Consider the following 19,026-nt stretch of genomic DNA (forward strand, 5'->3'; position numbering starts at 1 on the left):
TGCAAAAAAAAGCAATAAAGCATGTAAACACTGGGTGTTTTTAAACTCGGGACAAAATTTTGAATCTATTTAGCAGTTTTTTTCATTAGCTTTTGTAGATAAGTAAAAAAATTTTCAAGTAAAAGTCCAAAAACATGTTTTTTTTTTTTATTTTTCACCATATTTTATTATTTTTTTTAAATACAATATATGACATAATATATATACTGGTATGTAAAGAAAGCCCTTCTTGTCGTGAAAAAAACAGTATATAACTTGTATGGGAACCGTAAATGAGAGAGCGGAAAATTACAGCTAAACACAAACACCACAAAAGTGTTAAAACTGCTCTGGTCCTTAACGTACAAACATCGCAAAAACAGGCCGGTCCTGAAGGGGTTAAATATTAAATTAAATTATGTTTATAATATAAATATTTGATGTGAAATGAAAGCTCTATTTCCCTTAAACAAAATTATATACAATAAGTGTAGGTGCACTTAATGTGAAAGAGACAAATTACTGTTGAACAGACATATAACTCAAATTTGTTTTTTAGTTCAGAACTAGGACAATTGCCTCAGTTCTTAAGGGGTTTGCTAATTAGTGTTTATTTACATGCATTCCACTCACTAGATCATTACTTTTAATGATAAGTATTCAATTTTTACAAAGTTTACTGACCTACCATAACTAACCAGCTCACTTATTTGTCATAATGTGAATGTCACTCTGTTTCAACAAATGTATGAAACTAAGTAATCAAATATAATAGCTATTAAAATAAGGGGCAACTGTAATAATAGCCATTATTGAGCATGTACAAATTGTTCAGTGATCCCAGAAAAACATACTTGGTGTTTAATGTTCTTTATGAATGCATACTCAAAGGTAACAACTGAGACAATAAAACATGTTTAATTAAATATTGTATTACTGGTTGAGTAAAAAAAAACATTAAAAAGACTGAATTTATCTATAAACACTTTAAACATCACTGATGATCAATGTCATCATAGCAATAAGTTGTTTAAGGATAATACTCTAAAGTGAAAATTGATCCACTGTTTTTTATTTATTTTCTCCTTAATGGGTTTAAAAAAAAAACACATATATAAGTTAATATATATGTTAACTTATCAACATATATAAGTTGTTTTAATGCTTGCAGTTCAACCCTCCTGTCCAGCCCAAACCCTTTATTTCACTAGTTAGAAGGCTTGGAAGTGTGGCTTCAAGTCACACCTCCAAGCCCTGTGGGCATGAGAGATGTTGGGAATATTACTTCACAACTCTTATACTGTAACAAACCATGAAGTCACACTTTTAGAGTCAGTTACAGACAATAAATAAATACAATGATTCTCTGTAGATGATTCTTAGGTGCATCCCGGGGATGATGGAGAAATTTGACCAAATTCCTTTTTTTTTTTTTACATAGGGGGATGACATGTCAATGAGAATCTGGACTGTAGCGTTAGGAATACACTTATGTATTCCTAATGCTACAGTATTCCTTTAAGTAAATCTATTTCAAATATCCATTACACCTTTTTACTGTTATATTGAAAGTACGTGCTTTCCATGGTGATAGGGATGATATAATGACTGCTTTAATAAATTAATCTAAGATTAACAAATAAGCATAGCTGGAAGTAAATGGAAAAATGATCAATGATTAATTCAATGGTTTTATAAAATATTTCCCCTAGCTTCTGGCAAGTTGTTTCCAGTTAAGAATTGATTTGACAGTCACAAGTATTGCATCCCATTGGTTATTCTCCCAAACCAATGGACACTATTGGAGATTCCCCAAACTGAATGATGCAATTGGATGTTTGCCAAATTAAGCGGTATGACTGTAGATTAGCCAAAACCAAATGAAATTGTATTTCACAAAAAGACATTGGGAGGCTATTTAAGGAAAATTACCATTCACTGGTATGCACCTTGATGAAGACTCAGGTTGGAATGCTTTGTGCTTGTGCTCATGTGGATAGCTTTAAGCATACATGTAAAATGTTAATATCATTTTAATACATTTTCTATATTTAATTTTAACCTCCTAATGTCTGTGTCCCACATAATAAAAAATTGCATTGAAATATTTAGGACAATTCAGAAGAGAGACTTACTGATGAGAATTCTTACCACTTCCATAAACTGATAGTTGATTGTGATACTGCTAACCCACTACTATCAAATAAAGCCAATACTACTGGTTGATAAAGTCTTCTAGTTTATCAATCCTAGATTTCCAGCTGTACACTTTCATTACCCATACCAAGAAAGGGGTAATATACTATTTACTGTTTCACTTTGTTCGCTTTCACTATTTGCATTTTTGTAATTATATGTGTTCTTGTGAGTATTTAGTGATTGATTCACGGGTGATATAGATGCACCACTTTCTTATTTAGCACCATACCACTATCCAATGTTACTTTTTTATGGTTAACTGTGTCATTGTAGAAATATTGCATAGAAGGAATTATTTTATATATTTTTTAGAAAAAGTGAGGTGGGGAAGTAGAGACAGGGTTAATAATTTTTGAAGTATACTTAATTGACTATGCAAAAAAAAAGGTATTATTTGGGCCAAATGTTAAAAAAACAAACATTTGGTATGAGGAGTATGCCTTTAACCTATCACTTTTCTATTTGAAACAAGACTTTCATCTGCATAACCTTAAATGATCTATTGATGTATGTGTATGTAGCAGAATAAATTGCAGTGCATTTTGTTGATGTTCAATTTGTCTTCAGTTGATGCTCAATAATCCCATCAGATTTATATTTCTGATTAAAATGTATAGTGCTGAAATTATTAATTTATGCTTAAGCGATGGTTGAAACTAATTGGAGCTCAAAGAGTGTCTGCACAGTTAATGCTTGTTTGAAGCACTAATTAAATTGTGTTCAATTAAGCATTGATTCTGATTTTAACTATGTAGCAGGTTCCAGTCTTATACTATTGTGTTATAATCATAGAAACAGTATTTTTAGTTGTCTGTGTGTCCTTCCACTTCATTGAGTTTACTCTACCAATTTACTTGTGAGCAACACATTTTACACTTCCTGAACTATATAAAAATATTGAGCTTACATTATTCTGTTTTGCAATTCTTGCACAAATGAGGATGATTATTTAAAGTAATTAAAATAGATATACTGTTTTGAGTTACTTTTGTTGCTTTTTAAGACTATTATGTCCTATATTATAATACATATTTCCAAAAAACGGTGTGCCATCTGCACTTAAAGAGATAGTTAAATCAGTTAACTCATTTACATTAAACAGTAACCCTAAAATTCATGTTGTTGTACAGAGACAGAAAGAGATAAATGGAGAAAAGGGACAGAGAATGTAATAACAGGGTGAAAATGTAATAACATGGGAACTTTAGAAAACAAATGCTCTATTGCCATCTTAGGTTCATTACTGTGAGAAAACAAATGTTAGGAGACCAACTATACAAATTCCTTGAGATTATCATTATAGTAGCCACAAGAAGGGGCTGAACATTATAGTAGCCACAAGAAGGGGCTGTCATGTGAAACATATGACTAATCAGGGCAAAAATAGGTCAGAAAAAACATTGCAAGATAAGTAAGGAAAGAAAAAAGTAGAGCTAAGAATACAGAATAAGGCATGAGGACCCACTGGCCCATATACTATATGCACATCATGTGGATATGCTATTTATACATGGAATAAATATATTAAATTTCTGAAGAATGCTGAAATGAATATCTAAATAATTCTGTATATAGAGCCATTGTCTGATCATATAGTAAATATAGAATAAATGAGAATTGACTGAGTCTTTTACCAGGGATCTAAAGAATTACCAACCTGTCTACTTTTAAGAGGTGCTACTTAAAATAACAAAGATTTTCCAATTAGTGAACTACAGAGTACATTCTGTGATTTATAAGGAGTATATCCCATGAAATATCTTAAAGAGTTAGTCTGAAATCTCCATTCTAAGCGATATTTAAAGTTTCTTAAGGTCTAAATCAAACCTTGCATTGCATTGATTGAAACTATTATACGTTATCTGCTGCTTATCACATCAACGCACAAATAACGTTCTGAGAAATTCTGTAAGATTATGTTCTGATATCTGGGTTTAATTACTTGTGGCATCATCCATACCATTAGGTAGACAATTACTCATTACTTAATGAAGCCTTTCAAGTTTGATGTTTTTTTGTCTTGCATTTTCATGTTTTTTTTCATAATTTTTTACTTTGTTTTATTATATCTTGCTCTTAACATTTACCCCATTTATAATTGTATTTTATATATGCAAAGCTGCATATTATTGAAGTAACTACATCACAAATACACACGGATTCTTTGATCCATGAACTGGTTAATTGGAGCATGATTTATTGATATGCCACTTAGAATTAAATTTGGGGGAAGGGGAGCAACATATGCCCCTCTTACAGAATTGCAAACTCCATGATTTTCCTTAAGTATGTTCTAGTTATAACTTGAAAAAGAGAGTGTGATGTGTCTCAGTAGTACAAATAGTATAGTTGGAATCAATATTAAAAACTAACCTTTATCTAATTAGATTAAAAAGTATGAATAACCTAAAAATCAGAGAAGGGAATATGCAAACAATTTGCTAAATAAATGCTATATATGATAAACTAATCACAGTGGTAAAGGTAATCAAGCAGGGACCACTGCAAGTAATATATAGAAACACTGGTGTCTAAGTAGCTAGTCATGTGATATGTTGTTAACACTAAATAATAACAATATGTCTAAGTCCCTCAATAGGAAGTGATAGAACAGAGTAGCAAACTGTAACAATAATAGGTACAGCTACTACATTATGACCATGACTGGGCGGCGAACCTTGTCCTATGGCGGAGATTTATTGATGATGTTTTAATTATTTGGAGAGGACTATATTCCTCTTTTGTGTCGTTTGTAGAGTATTTAAATCAGAACGAGTATAATTTCCAGTTTTCACCGGTTTGGAATAAAAAACAAATACAATTTTTAGATATTACTTTGTTTGGTGAAGGTAAAGAAATAAAGACATTTTTTTTTTCAAACCCACAGATGGGAACAGTTACGTCCACAAAAAAGCTGCCACCACCAACCATGGTTGAGAGAGATAGCAAAAGGACAACTAACAAGGGTGACACATAACTGTTCCCACCTACAAGATTTCACACAGCAGGCACAACACGTAAAAGAAAAACTAGTTAAGAAGCGTTACAATAAAAACTCAATAGAAAAATAAATTAGAATAATGTCAGGGAGAAGCAGGGATGAACTATTAATAGATAATCAGAAAGTTAAGGATAAGGGAGAGAAATTCCATACCGCATTTGTTACACAATATAATACAGATCATTTAAAAATCAAGAAAAGTCTACAAAAACACTGGCCAATCTTATTAGAGGATCCTTTGCTGGGAGAGATATTACCCAAAAAAATAACATAATTTTTTTTTTTTAAAAATCTAAAAAAAATTCTAGCTCCAAGTTATGGGGGGGGGAAGGGGGGGGGGGAATCCACGTTGTGAGAAAAAGGATTGAAACCAAATAAACCAAAATAATGAGAATTTTAATAATCTTTTCTCATAAATAAATTATATATAAAAATAATTATGTAGCAATTTTAAAAAAATCATCAAATAACAATTTGGAAAAAAAAATAGATATATGTATATATAAAAATAATTATTTTCGTTTTATTTCCTCTTCTAAATAACTGGAACAAAATACATTTGGCTCTATTATTTAGGGTGAAATATATGTGATGTGAAGCCTAAATATACACCAATACACAAAGGTCCACAAAAGTATATATTGATAAACAACATTAAAATAAGAAATAAAACTCTATGGCAATATCAGTCTGAAAGTGCCTGATCTTGTCAGATCTTAGAGAAGCCATCCAGACTCGGGCCTGGTCAGTACTTGTATGGGAGACCTATTAGGAACCTCAGGTGCTGTAACGGGAAGTATAAAATGAACATCATCCATCATATAGATCGAATTTGTTTTATAATAACTAAATTGGACCATTGTTTGTTGGTGAATAGAATGGGAATAACGTCTATATGTTTAATTGTAAAATGAATTGTTAATTCAACTCTGGCATTTTTCCTTTTTTTTTTTTTGCATATAATGAAATCATTGATAAATATGCACAAAGTGTATTACTTTCTGGTGACCACCAGATGGCAACATAACAAGTTCTAAGTGGAACAAAATGGAATGCATGGCCATTTAAAAAAAAAAAAGGAAGTGCATCATGAAAAGAAGACGCTGACCCATACAGGAAGTGTGTCATCGGAAATGGACACCTAAAATGTGGTGAAAAAAATGGAACGAAAATCAGAACAGCTGAAACAAAAGATGGAGGTAATTTTCCAACGGATGAGATGTCCAATAGAAGAGGAAAAGGAGAGTACGCCCATCACACCACCAATGGACTTCCAGCACTTATTGTATTTAAGGGAAGGGAAGGGAGGGAAGCAATAGGCTTATGGAAACACTTGTTAGTATTTGGAGTGTATAAACTGTATGTTTTTTAAATTTTGGTTCCTGAGGAAGTTTCCTAAGGGGAACGGAACGCGTAGAACCATATTTTAATTTAATTTTACTATATGCCAATAAATCCATTGTTTTCTACTTTCAACCATTGGGAGAGTGTGAACTTCTTGGTCTACAGATTGGCGTTACTAGAAACGAACAGGACTTACCCCCCTACCTATAGGGGTGGCAACCTGAAGGCTTACTATATACAACAAATCTGTGAGTGTAACCTTGAACCATTGGGCAATTAATAAGACCACAACAGTATTACGCTATGTTATATTTTTTATTTATGTTTTAGTGATACAAGCTGGATCCCTATTCCATATGTACCATATTATACTTTGGGAGGTAACTAAAGGGAAGCAAGTATCCAAAGTTAAGTTTAACCTTTTTTTCCACGGGTGATTTGGTGGAAGCTATTTTGTACTACATATCACGTGTTTAGCAGGCCAATTAATAAATGACAAGGCCTTAGTTAAGGGGGAAATAATGCCTAAATATTGTCAAGACAAATGGGCACCATCCTACAAATATCCAAATAAGACAGCAGTATATCTATATGCAAAAAAGTGAATATAATAAAAGTGCACGGAGGTAGTAGTGATGGGGTTAAGGAGAGTAAAAATAAATATAAAAGAAAAGAAGAACTGCAGTGTGTTAATTAGGATGTAATATAGTATAATTTAGAAAATAAAGATATATAGAGAGAGCAACACTTATAGTCTAAGTACAAATAGAAGCATAGAAACATAAACTGTGACGGCAGATAAAAACCATTCGGCCCATCTAGTCTGCCCAATTTTCTAAATACTTTCATTCGTTCCTGGCCTTATCTTATTGCTAGGATAGCCTTATGTCTATCCCACGCATGCTTAAACTCCTTTACTGTGTTAACCTCTACCACTTCAGCTGGGAGGTCATTCCATACTTTCTGATATTACTTCCTGATATTATTTTTAAACCTTTGCCCCTCTAATTTAAGACTACGTCCTCTTGTTGTGGTAGTTTTTCTTCTTTTAAATATAGTCTCCTCATTTACTGTGTTGATTCCCTTTATGTATTTAAATGTTTCTATCATATCAACTAAGTGAGCCTTAAAGAACTGTGCCTTCAAAGGCACCTGAATGTCTATAGAATTCTAAACTGTCAATAGTGACATCCTGGTTACTGCTAGTTCTGAAGAAAGTCCGTGAATCTGTGCCTTCAAGGGCACCTAACGTCTAAATAACTGCTATCTTGCACTAAATTGAGAGATAATCTACACCTTCCCTGCTAATCTCTATAATCCATTTTGTCCTGAAAAATTTAATATGTAATTAAAAAGCAACAAGATCGTAATGTCAGTGGAAGAGAGGTAAAGTAGTAGAGTCAGGTTGGGTGTTTAGGCTGAGCCCCGACGCGGGTTTCGCCAATAAGCGGCTCTTCAAGTTGAAACCCATATCCCAGGTTTTTAGGTTTAAATACCACACCCTTTCTTTTGATAGGTCCACCTGGTTGCTTTGAACAATGTCATGCAGCGTCATTAGTTACTAGAGCAGAAACTAATTGTCTATTTGTGTGTGATCTGCGGCTGATTTAAAATAATGTTTAGATATGTTCAAAAGGTTTGGAAATCACAAAAATAATGCTATCATATAGTTGAAGCTCACTGTTTACTAATCAGCACCCATAAAATTATGTAGTTTGAAATACACGGATCTGACAGGCAGAGACACAGACTTTCTCCAGGACATTTCTTATTGCAAAAAAATTGTAAACCGAAACGCGGTTTGCCATAGGAATTCATTGAAAACCAATTAATCCGTTCTGGAGGTAAAAAAAAGTCAAAATGAGCTGGCATGGAAACCAACCCACAATGCAGAACACACAATAAAAGGCGACGAAGCTCAGCTCCCTACCTTTCCACAGCTTGAGAAATGCACCGAAAAGTCTCAAAACAACTGCAAACAATTTCCAGAATGGCTCCAAAACTCAATGCAAAAGCCGCTCCAACACCTCCACACTCGACGCCACGTGCTACCCACAGGCTCCAGCATGCAGGGGGCGGTGCTATAAACCTCCCAGGTGCAATGCATCCTGGGGAAACTTGCTTTGTATTGTGAAAAAAAAAAGTAAACAAGGCATTATTTTCAATGGATTTTCAAAATTATGTTAACCAAGGCGTTTGTAAACCGAGATCCCACTGTAATTGGAATATAAGATATTAGGATCAAATATACCTTTAGCAGAAATGGGAGAATAATTTAGTAGATTACAAAATTAACTAATGATCTAAATAAAGATGATGAAAATAATAATGTGTAAAAATAAAATTGATTAAAAAAAAGATTAGATAAATTCTGTTTGAGTATGGGATTGTGCAGCAAAAATGGGCCAATATTTTTTCAGGATATTAGACATAGTGGACCAAGCACTATCAAAGGTTCCTATGCATTTCATTACATGTGGATTGTTGTTTCTCCTGGTAAATCTGAGGCTCATTGCTATGCTAGTTTTTTTAATACTGCATTGGGATAACCAAATGTTTTAAAACAATGTCTCAAAAGTAGGCATGATGGAAGATCAAGTCATCCGAACAATTCCTCCTTGCACAGAGATATTGACTATAGCGGATAGATGCTTTCAATTCGTAGTGATGATGGCTATCCCAGTGGAGGAGGCTGTTGGTAGATGTTGGTTTTCTGTGCAGCTGTGTTACAATTGTTCCATTCTCCATCAAGAGAATATTCAGGTCCAAAAAGACTAGTTCTTTATCATCAATGACGTGTCAATTTTAAATTGATGTAATTGACATTAAGTTCAGTGACAAACTTTTCAAAGCATGGAATTGAACCTGTCCATAGAAGCAGCATGTCATCAATATATCTATTTGAGGATGTAGCTATGGTAAGAACTGTATTTAGGGGAATTGATGACAAGCTGCTCCCACCATCCTAAAAACAAGTTGGCATAAGTAGGGGCATACGCGAATGATTTCGTACTAAATTAAAATTTAATTTGTCAATCCCGAATTTCGGCCGCATACCATTCGTTTTCGAATGAAATTTGTTAACAACTTATTCGTTTTCATCCATTATGGCGAAAACAGCACATCGCATGCGCAAAAAGAAAAAAAGCAAGGAGAGACCCGGCAGCGCTACCAGCTCCTTCCTTGTAATAAATACATAACTATTCCTACCCCCTCCACATTAAATCCTATGGGTTTCACTATGACCCCCATATTAATAAAAGGGAGGTTAAATCCTCTCGTATGCCCCTACTCGCGGTATACCGCGAGTAGGGGAATGTCCCCTAAACAAATTGAAAACTACTAGTGACTGGGCAGCTAGTAGCACAGGCCCCCCTGTTCCCCCATGGTGGGGAACACAAATACCTCAAATTTGGGGGACATAGTGCCCATCCCGCACTCCTCCTGGTGACCTGCAGGTGGGGGCTATTAATATAACCAGGGGGATCTAATGTCCCTCCTGGTCCCCACACATAAGTGGCGGGTGGAGACCTTAATTAAATAAATAATGGGGGGGGGCTACAAGCTCCCTCCTTGTAATACAACTATTCCTACCCCACTGCATTGAACCCTATGGGGGTCACTATGACCCCCATATTGATAAAAAGAAGGTTAAATCAAATTTAAAAGTAACATTGACTTGGCAGCTATTTTAACCTGGCACAGTGCCTGCTCGCTGTCATTAAAAACTGGATCTAAAAATCAGTATTTTATATAGAAGGGATAGAGAGCTATGGTAAGAGTACATGTAACCAAAAGTTATAGAACTATAACAAGGTTACAATATGAAAAAGTAGCTATTTAGATCTAAATAGCTATTTATTATACATACTCTTACCGTAGTTCTAACACTTCTATATATGATACATTTATATCCACTTTTATATCCAGTGGCTGCTCACTGTCATAAAACTAAATATTATTATTATTATTATTATTATTATTATTATTATTATTGCCATTTATATAGCGCCAACAGATTCCGTAGTGCTTTACAATATTATGAGAGGGGATTTAACTATAAATAGGACAATTACAAATAAACTTACAGGAACAATAGGTTGAAGAGGACCCTGCTCAATCGAGCTTACATTCTATAGGAGATGGGGTGTAAAACACATTAGGACAGGAATTTGCAATCAAATAAGGTGGGCTGCCCTTTAGGAGAGGGCAAGAAACAGGTATGTGAGGTAGGGGTTAGTCTTGGAGGCCATAAGCTTTCCTAAAGAGATGGGTTTTAAGGCACTTCTTAAAAGATGCAAGACTAGGGGAGAGTCTGATGGTGGTAGGCAGGCTATTCCATAGGAAGGGAGCCACCCGCGAGAAGTCCTGCATATGGGTGCGGACAACGGACAGGAGGTGGTCACGGGCAGAGCGGAGAGACCGAGAAGGGACATACCTATGGATCTGTGAGGAGATATAAGAGGGGCTAGAGTTGTTCAGTGCTTTATAGGTGTGAGTTAGTACCTTGAATTGACTCCTATAGCATACAGGAAGCCAATGTAAGGACTGGCAGAGGGGTGAGGTGTGAGAGAAACGACTAGAGAGGAAAATCAGTCTAGCAACAGCATTCATTACGGACTGTAGGGGTGCAGTATGGCTTTTGGGAAGACCAATCAGGAGAGGGTTACAATAATCCATGCAGGAAATTACTAGAGCATGGACAAGCTCCTTGGTAGTATCTGGTGCAAGAAAGGGGCGGATGCGGGCTATGTTTTTAAGATGGAATCTACAGGATTTGGCAACATGCTGGATGTGAGGCTCAAAGGTGAGACCAGAGTCAAGTATGATGCCAAGACAGCGCGCTTGCAAGGATGGACTGATGTTAGTACCACAAACTTGAAGGGAGAGCAAAAGAGGAGGATCAGTATTAGGAGGAGGAAATACAAGGAGCTCAGGTTTTGAGAGATTGAGTTTCAGAAAGCGGGAGGACATCCAGTCAGAGATGGAAGAAAGGCAAGCAGTGACACGTTGCAGGACGGCAGGGGAGAGGTCCAGGGAGGAGAGATATAGCTGGGTGTCATCAGCGTACAGGTGGTAGTGGAATCCAAAAGAGGTAATATGTTTGCCAAGAGAGGCAGTATAAAGAGAAAATAGAAGGGGACCAAGGACGGAGCCTTGGGGGACTCCAACTGAGACAGGGCGAGGGGAGGAGGTATCATTAGAAAAAGAGACACTGAATGAGCATTGGGAGAGATAAGAGGAAAACCATGAGAGGACATAGTCACAGAGACCAAGCGATTGAAGAGTTTGAAGAAGGAGAGCATGATCAATGGTTTTAGAGGCTGCTGAGAGGTCAAGAAGAATTAGTATGGAGTAGTGGCCTTTGGATTTAGCTGCGATTAGGTCGTTAGTAACTTTGATAAGGGCAGTCTCTGTAGAGTGGAGAGGGCAGAAGCCAGATTGAAGGGGGTCAAGGAGAGAGTTGGAATTGAGGAAATGAGACACACGGGTAAAGACAAGTCTTTCCAGGAGCTTTGAGGAAAAAGGGAGCAGGGATATGGGACGGTAGTTAGAGAGGGTGGATGGGTCGAGAGGTTTTTTTTTAGTATAGGTCCTACAGTGGCATGTTTAAGGTCAGCAGGGATGATGCCAGAAGAGAGCAAGCAATTGAAGATGTGTGTTAGAGAAGGCACGAGACAAGTGGAGAGAGATCTGATAAGGTGAGATGGGACAGGATCGAACGAAGAGCAGCCACCTCTTGGTCAGTAGCTGGGGAGAATGTCTGAAGGGTAGGAAAGGCATGATCTAAGTGTGATTGAGAAACAGAAAGGCAAGGAGGAGAGAATTATTTCCTTAGCTGTTCAATCTTAATCAATATAAATCAGTATGGGGGTCACTATGACCCCATATTGATAAAAGTGAGGTTAAATCCTCCCGCATGCCCCTACTCGCAGCATGCCGCCGAAACAGCTAAGCCAGTGGTTGCTAGCTGTCATTTAAAACTACTAGTGACTGGGCAGCCTTTGCCAGGTCCCACCGTTCTCCCATGGTGGGGAACACAAATAACTAAAATAGGGTTGACATAGTGCCCCCCGCACTCCCACCCGTGACCCGAGGTTGGGGGCTATTAATATAATCGTCACCCCTGGTCCACACTCATAAGCGGCGGGTGGGGACCCTAAATAAATAAACAATGGGGGGGGACCTAATGTCCCCCCATGTCCCCACCCATGAGCGGCAGATGGGGACCCTTATAAATTAAAGGGGGGGCCTAATGTCCCCACTAGTCCCCACCCATGAGCGGTGGGTGGGGACCCTAAATAATTAAATAATGGGGGGGGACCTAATGTCCCCCCCAGGTGCCCACCCATGACCGGCAGGTGGAGAATACAAATAATAAAGTGACTACGGGTCCCAAAGCCCAAAGTTACTCCCTAACCCTTATAATAGTGAGGGGAGGCAAGTGCATACCACGAGTAGGGGAATGTTGCCTAAACAGCTAGCAACTAGTGGCTGCTTGCTGTCGTTTAAAACTACTAGTGACTGGGCAGTCTGTGTTTCCACCGTTTCCCCATGGTGGGGAACACAAATAACTCAAACCGGGGGAACCTAGTGCCCCCCGTACAGTCACCCGTGACCCACGGGTGGGGGCTATTAATATAAACGGGGGACCTAATGTCCCTCCTGGTCCCCACCCATGAGCAGTGGGTGAGGACCCTAACTAAATAAATTAAAATTTGGGGGCCCTAATGTCCCCCCCAGGCCCCCACTCATGAGTGGCAGATGGGGACCCTAATAAATTAAAGGGGGGCCTAATGAGCAGCAGGTGGGGACCTTAAATAAATAAATCAGGGGACCTGATACCCCCACCCATGAGCGGCAGGTGAGGACCCTAATAAATTAAAGGAAGGACCTAATGTCCCCCCTGGTCCCCACCCATGAGCGGTGGGTGGGGACCCTAAATAATCAAAAAATGGGAGGACCTAATGCCCTCAACAGTCCACACCCATGACCGGCAAGTGGGGAACACAAATAATAAAGTGACTAGGGGTCCCAAAGCCCCTAGTCACTCCCCCCACAATAAAAATATCCCATTTATAATAGTGAGGGGGGACAATAAACTAACCCTGTAAAATAAAATGTCATACTTACCATTTCATGTCTTCTTTTTTCTAAAAAAATAAATAAAAAAACATAATACCCATCGAACTTGAAAATAAAATAAAAAACCTGAACGCGAAAAAAAATTATGACGAAAAAAATTATCCATCTTGACCCATGGGGACACGGCGCAGAATGAGCTCTGCAGGGTGGGAAAAGGCTTATAAAGCCTTCCCACACCCTGCAATTAGGCTCAGAGCACTCTGATTGGTAAACAGGTAAATGAAGAGACTGACAGGTAAGTCTCTATATTTAATAAAATAGAAAGTTTCCCTTCGTCTTCAACCAACAATAAATTGGATAGAAAACTAGGGAGGTTGGTCAGGATGGTGGTACCAGCTCCACCAAAATAAGCGGGTTAACAGGAGATTGTAGGGAACTAGCATAGTGGTGTTTTTAGTAGCATTTTCTAAGGATTACAGCACCAAATGTCTGTATGCCACATCTCCTATTTATAAGGAATCTTTTATTTATAAGGAATCAATTCATAGCTATCACTCAATAGATATTTCAGCTATGCTCTTCTAATTAAAGCTTCCTTCCTGGTGACCCAGTATATACTTTGTATTCTTTATTTATCTGATGATCCCTATTCACCAACAATAAGGCATCTTAATTGTTTTGTCAATCCACCTTAGATGGATTCAAGGAATAATATTTGAGTTTATTATCCCCCTGCTGATCATCCCTAAAGGGCTCTCATTGCATTCCCTAAGTATCCATATTGCTATGAACTGCCATTAGCTGTACTTATGTAGCACCACAGGGGAATATAGTATCAATCAGCACCATCATTTGGGTATACTGACACTATTGTATCCTTCTTGTAATAGAAGTCAAATAAAGTTTTCTTGTATTATTGTTGTTCCTAGGATACATAGTTTCACATCACCAAAGAAGCTAGTGTGCTCTTTCCTTGCATTTTTTACTTCTGTCTCCAAGTAAGCTCACTAGGTATTTTTTTGTAAGAACAGCGTTTTCGTTATACCTATACCAGCTATTGGGAGCTCCCCCTAGAGGGTAGTTCCCCATAAGTTTTTCTTTTGTGTTTTCTATATAAGTCACAGCCTGTATTTACCTGCCACAGCACTCTGATTGGTTTGCTTGGAATCCAACCACAGTGCTCAGTGTCATTTTACACAGCGTGGGAAAGTTCTTTGGATCTGGGGGGAAATTAGGTCCCCCACCACTATTTATTTAACTAGGGTCCCCACCCACTGCTTGTGGGTGGGGACCTAGTAGGGGCAATTGGTCCCCACATTATTTATTTAATTAAGGTCCCCACCCACCCTTCATGGGTGGGGACCAGGGGGGACATTAGGTCCCCCTTTAATTTATAAGGGTCCCCACCCGCCGTTCATGGGTTCTTCCCCTATTATTTATTTAATTAAGGTCTCCATCCGCCGCTTATGGGTGGGAACCAGAAGGAAAAGTAGGTCCCCCCGTTTATATTAATAGCCTCCACCCGCGGGTCACGGGTGTGGACACTGGGTGGGCCCTATGTCCCCCTAATTTAGGTATTTTAGGTATTTGTGGGGGGACAGGAAAATGAGCCTTGCCGCTGCATTCATTATAGATTGCAATGGTACAATCTGGGAACACGTAAGACCACTGAGAAGAGTATTGCAAGGATAAGTTTATAGGATGAGGAGGAATCTAGAAAAAATACACAAGCTAGTATGTTATTTTTTGTGCGGAATGTTAGTATACAGGGAAAACACAACTTGACTTGCTAGGAGGGTATATGGGGGCACCTGTTTATTTTCTAGAGCTAAAAGGGTAGCTTTAATGTCCATTGGATGTAGGATCTTATCTATAAACCTGGACCGTTCTGTTAGGCAATTAGTGCCCGATACGATAGGTCTACCAGGGTGTGTTTCTATGTCTTTATGCACCTTGGGCAAACAGTAAATTGTGGCTATAGTTCTTAATGACAAGCTAGAGATTGCGGAACGGGGTTGAAAAGGGGGGGATGACGTAGGGTGCGTGAACGCGTGAACGCTACGTAAGTGGGCGGAGGAGGTGAAGCCTGCCGAGAGTGGAGCGGATGTCGGAGCTTTAGTACCAAGCGGCTGAATGGCATGCTAGAACAGCAGAAATAACATTGCTGGAAAACGGCGAGACAGAGATCCAGTCTGGTCATAACTCTTGCTTCAAGTGAGTTGTAAATCTCGGAAGGAGGAAAACTACCATGCGCTGAAAGGTAAAAGGTGTGCTGGAGAACAGGCAAAATAAGTGAAGGATTCGTAGTGGATAACTGACCCTCTAAACACAAGTGCATAGTGGGTGCTTGCAATCTATGGAAGCTGGGTGAGAACTATTCACTTCTGATACTATCTATACTACATAAGTGAGCAAAATATTTTGAATTACCGTATTTATCGGCGTATAACACGCACTTTTTCCCCCTGAAAATAGGGGGAAAATCGTGGGTGCGTGTTATACGCCGATATCCCATAATTACTTACCTGTCCTGAAGAGTGGGCCGGCTTCACAGCTTGCACCGCGGTACAGGAACTTTAATTTCATGTTCCGGTTTCCAGCGGGACTGAAAGGAAGTGTGCACAATAGTGTGCACACTTCCTTTCAGTCCCGACGGAAACCGGAACATGAAATTAAAGTTCCTGTACCGCGGTGCAAGCTGTGAAGCCGGCCCACGCTTCAGGACAGGTAAGTAATTATGGGAGGGGAAGTATACTATGGGAGGGGAGGGGGGGGGGGAAGTACACTATGGGAGGGGAGGGGGGGAGTACACTATGGGAGGGGAGGGGGGGAGAATACTATGGGAGGGGGGAGTACACTATGGGAGGGGAGGGGGGGAGAATACTATGGGAGGGGAGGGGGGAGAATACTATGGGAGGGGAGGGGGGGAGAATACTATGGGAGGGGAGGGGGGCAGAATACTATGGGAGGGGAGGGGGGGAGAATACTATGGGAGGGGAGGGGGGAGAATACTATGGGAGGGGAGGGGGGAGAATACTATGGGAGGGGAGGGGGGAGAATACTATGGGAGGGGAGTGGGAGAATACTATGGGAGGGGAGGGGGGAGAATACTATGGGAGGGGAGGGGGGAGAATACTATGGGAGGGGAGGGGGGGAATACTATGGGAGGGGAGGGGGGGAATACTATGGGAGGGGGGGAATACTATGGGAGGGGAGGGGGGAGAATACTATGGGAGGGGAGGGGGAGAATACTATGGGAGGGGAGGGGGAGAATACTATGGGAGGGGAGGGGGAGAATACTATGGGAGGGGAGGGGGAGAATACTATGGGAGGGGAGGGGGGGAATACTATGGAAAGGGGGGGACACTATGGGATGAGGGGGGAACACTATGGGATGAGGGGGGAATACTATGGGATGAGGGGGGGGGATACTATGGGAGGGGGGGAAATTTCCTGGAATTTCTCTCTAAAAATGAGGTGCGTGTTATACGCCGGTGCGTGTTATACGCCGATAAATACGGTATTTCCTTTCCCTCTCAAGACCCCCTCAGCTCTGCTAAATGCGGGCTGGAAAAGTTATGTAATGCAAATTGGATCACAGGAGATTAAAGTAAAAGTTAATTGAATTACACCATGTGTTTCCATAAATACAGAAAGATTAGATATCATATGTGAAGGGGGAGAGGGTAAAGGGAGAAAAGAGAGGGGATAAGAATCCGTTTAAAAAAAAAAAAAAATTTGAACAGCGTTTGACCCTTTCTGATGCGGGTTTACTGCTGCTGTTGGAAAATTTAAAAGCAAATCTCAATATCAGACATATTATAGAATGTTTTATAAAATACTCCATCTCCATCTATGAACACATAGACTTATAAAAAGTATATTCATAAATATATCGCTAAAAGCGAAAGGAAAGAGAGAAAGAAAAGGGAAAGGAGGGTAAAAAAAAAGAAAGAAGGGGGAGAAGGGAAAAACGAAGAAAGAAAAAAAAAAGGAGAAGAGAGAAGAAAATAAAATCTAATTAATTAAGGGAGGAACGTGATATACAAATTAAAGGCTATTAAAGGTGCAGGAGTATGGTTTGAATAATTGACTAGCCCTGTTAAGAAAATGAGCTGACAAGTTTTGAAGATTTTTAAGAAGAATTAAAATGTATTCTGCACGGTATTAAAAATATGTCAACCAGAAGAAACCAAGAAAATAAATCGACTCTTAGTAAAGACAAAGAGCATAAGGAGAGGATTGAAAGAAAATATACTAAAACAGAAAAAAGACTCTAATTTTTTTTATTCCTCAAACAGATAAATCATTGTCAGAAATATCTGCAAAAGAAATTAACCTGACAACAGCTGAGAAAAAAATAGTTCAATTAGAAACATCACAAATGGAAAATTCGCTGGTTTCACCAGAGTTTCTAAAAAGTTGTTTAGATCAGCAACTTTTAGCAATAAAACAAGAAATTCATAATAATAATGCTGACTTAAAAAAGGAAATTAAAGAGATCGGCCAAAGGATTAACCAAGTTGAAAGAAAATTGGATCTAACTGACGTTATAATTAAAAACCAACAACAGCAACAGGGAGAATTACATCAGAAAATTCAAGAGTTAGAATTAAAGATAAGCAAAATAATAGATCAAGGCAAAATAATCTGAGATTAAGGAATATCCCGGAAAGCATTACACAAGAAAAAAATAAAGACTTTCTGGAATCGTATTTTTTGGAGCTGGGTATCCAGAAGGACGAGAAACATACATTTCTAGAAAGATGTCACAGAATTCCAAAGCCAAAAAAACTCTCAACGGAAACCCCTAGAGACATTATGATTTGCTGCAATTCTTACTTATTCAGAGAAGAACTAAGAAAGGCATCAAAGCAAGGTAGTAAAAAAGAACAACACTTGAATATCAAAGTCCTTCCAGATTTATCCTATGAAACGAGGAAGAAAAGATGCCTTTTCGCTCCAGTATTGGAGACCTTAAGAAAAAATAATGTCAAACACTTTTGGGCTTTTCCAGCAAAACTCATAATTATTTTTGAAGCAAAAACTCTGGTGTTTGACAATTCAGACTTAGCCAGGAACTGGCTACAGGAGGTCCATATGTAAATTTAAGTGAGGTGATTGGGCGGCTTAACAGGCTGAATAAGCGAGGATTATTGACATTATTTGATATTAGTTATAAGAAATTTCTTTCTTCTTTATTTTTTTTTTTTTTAAGAGTGGAGACACTTTTTGGTGTAATTTAAATAGTGGAATTGACTACAATGTAAATGGTTTGCATGATACTTGTTTGAAAAAAAATGCATAGATTACACAGATTGATCTCATTAATATAAAGATGGTATATAAGAAATTCTCACATTGCAAATTGTCTATGCAAAAGGGGAATAGGATTTTTTTTTTTATCGAGTGGAGAC

This window comes from Pelobates fuscus, chromosome 5, assembly GCF_036172605.1.
Source record: "Pelobates fuscus isolate aPelFus1 chromosome 5, aPelFus1.pri, whole genome shotgun sequence".
NCBI lineage: Eukaryota > Metazoa > Chordata > Amphibia > Anura > Pelobatidae > Pelobates > Pelobates fuscus.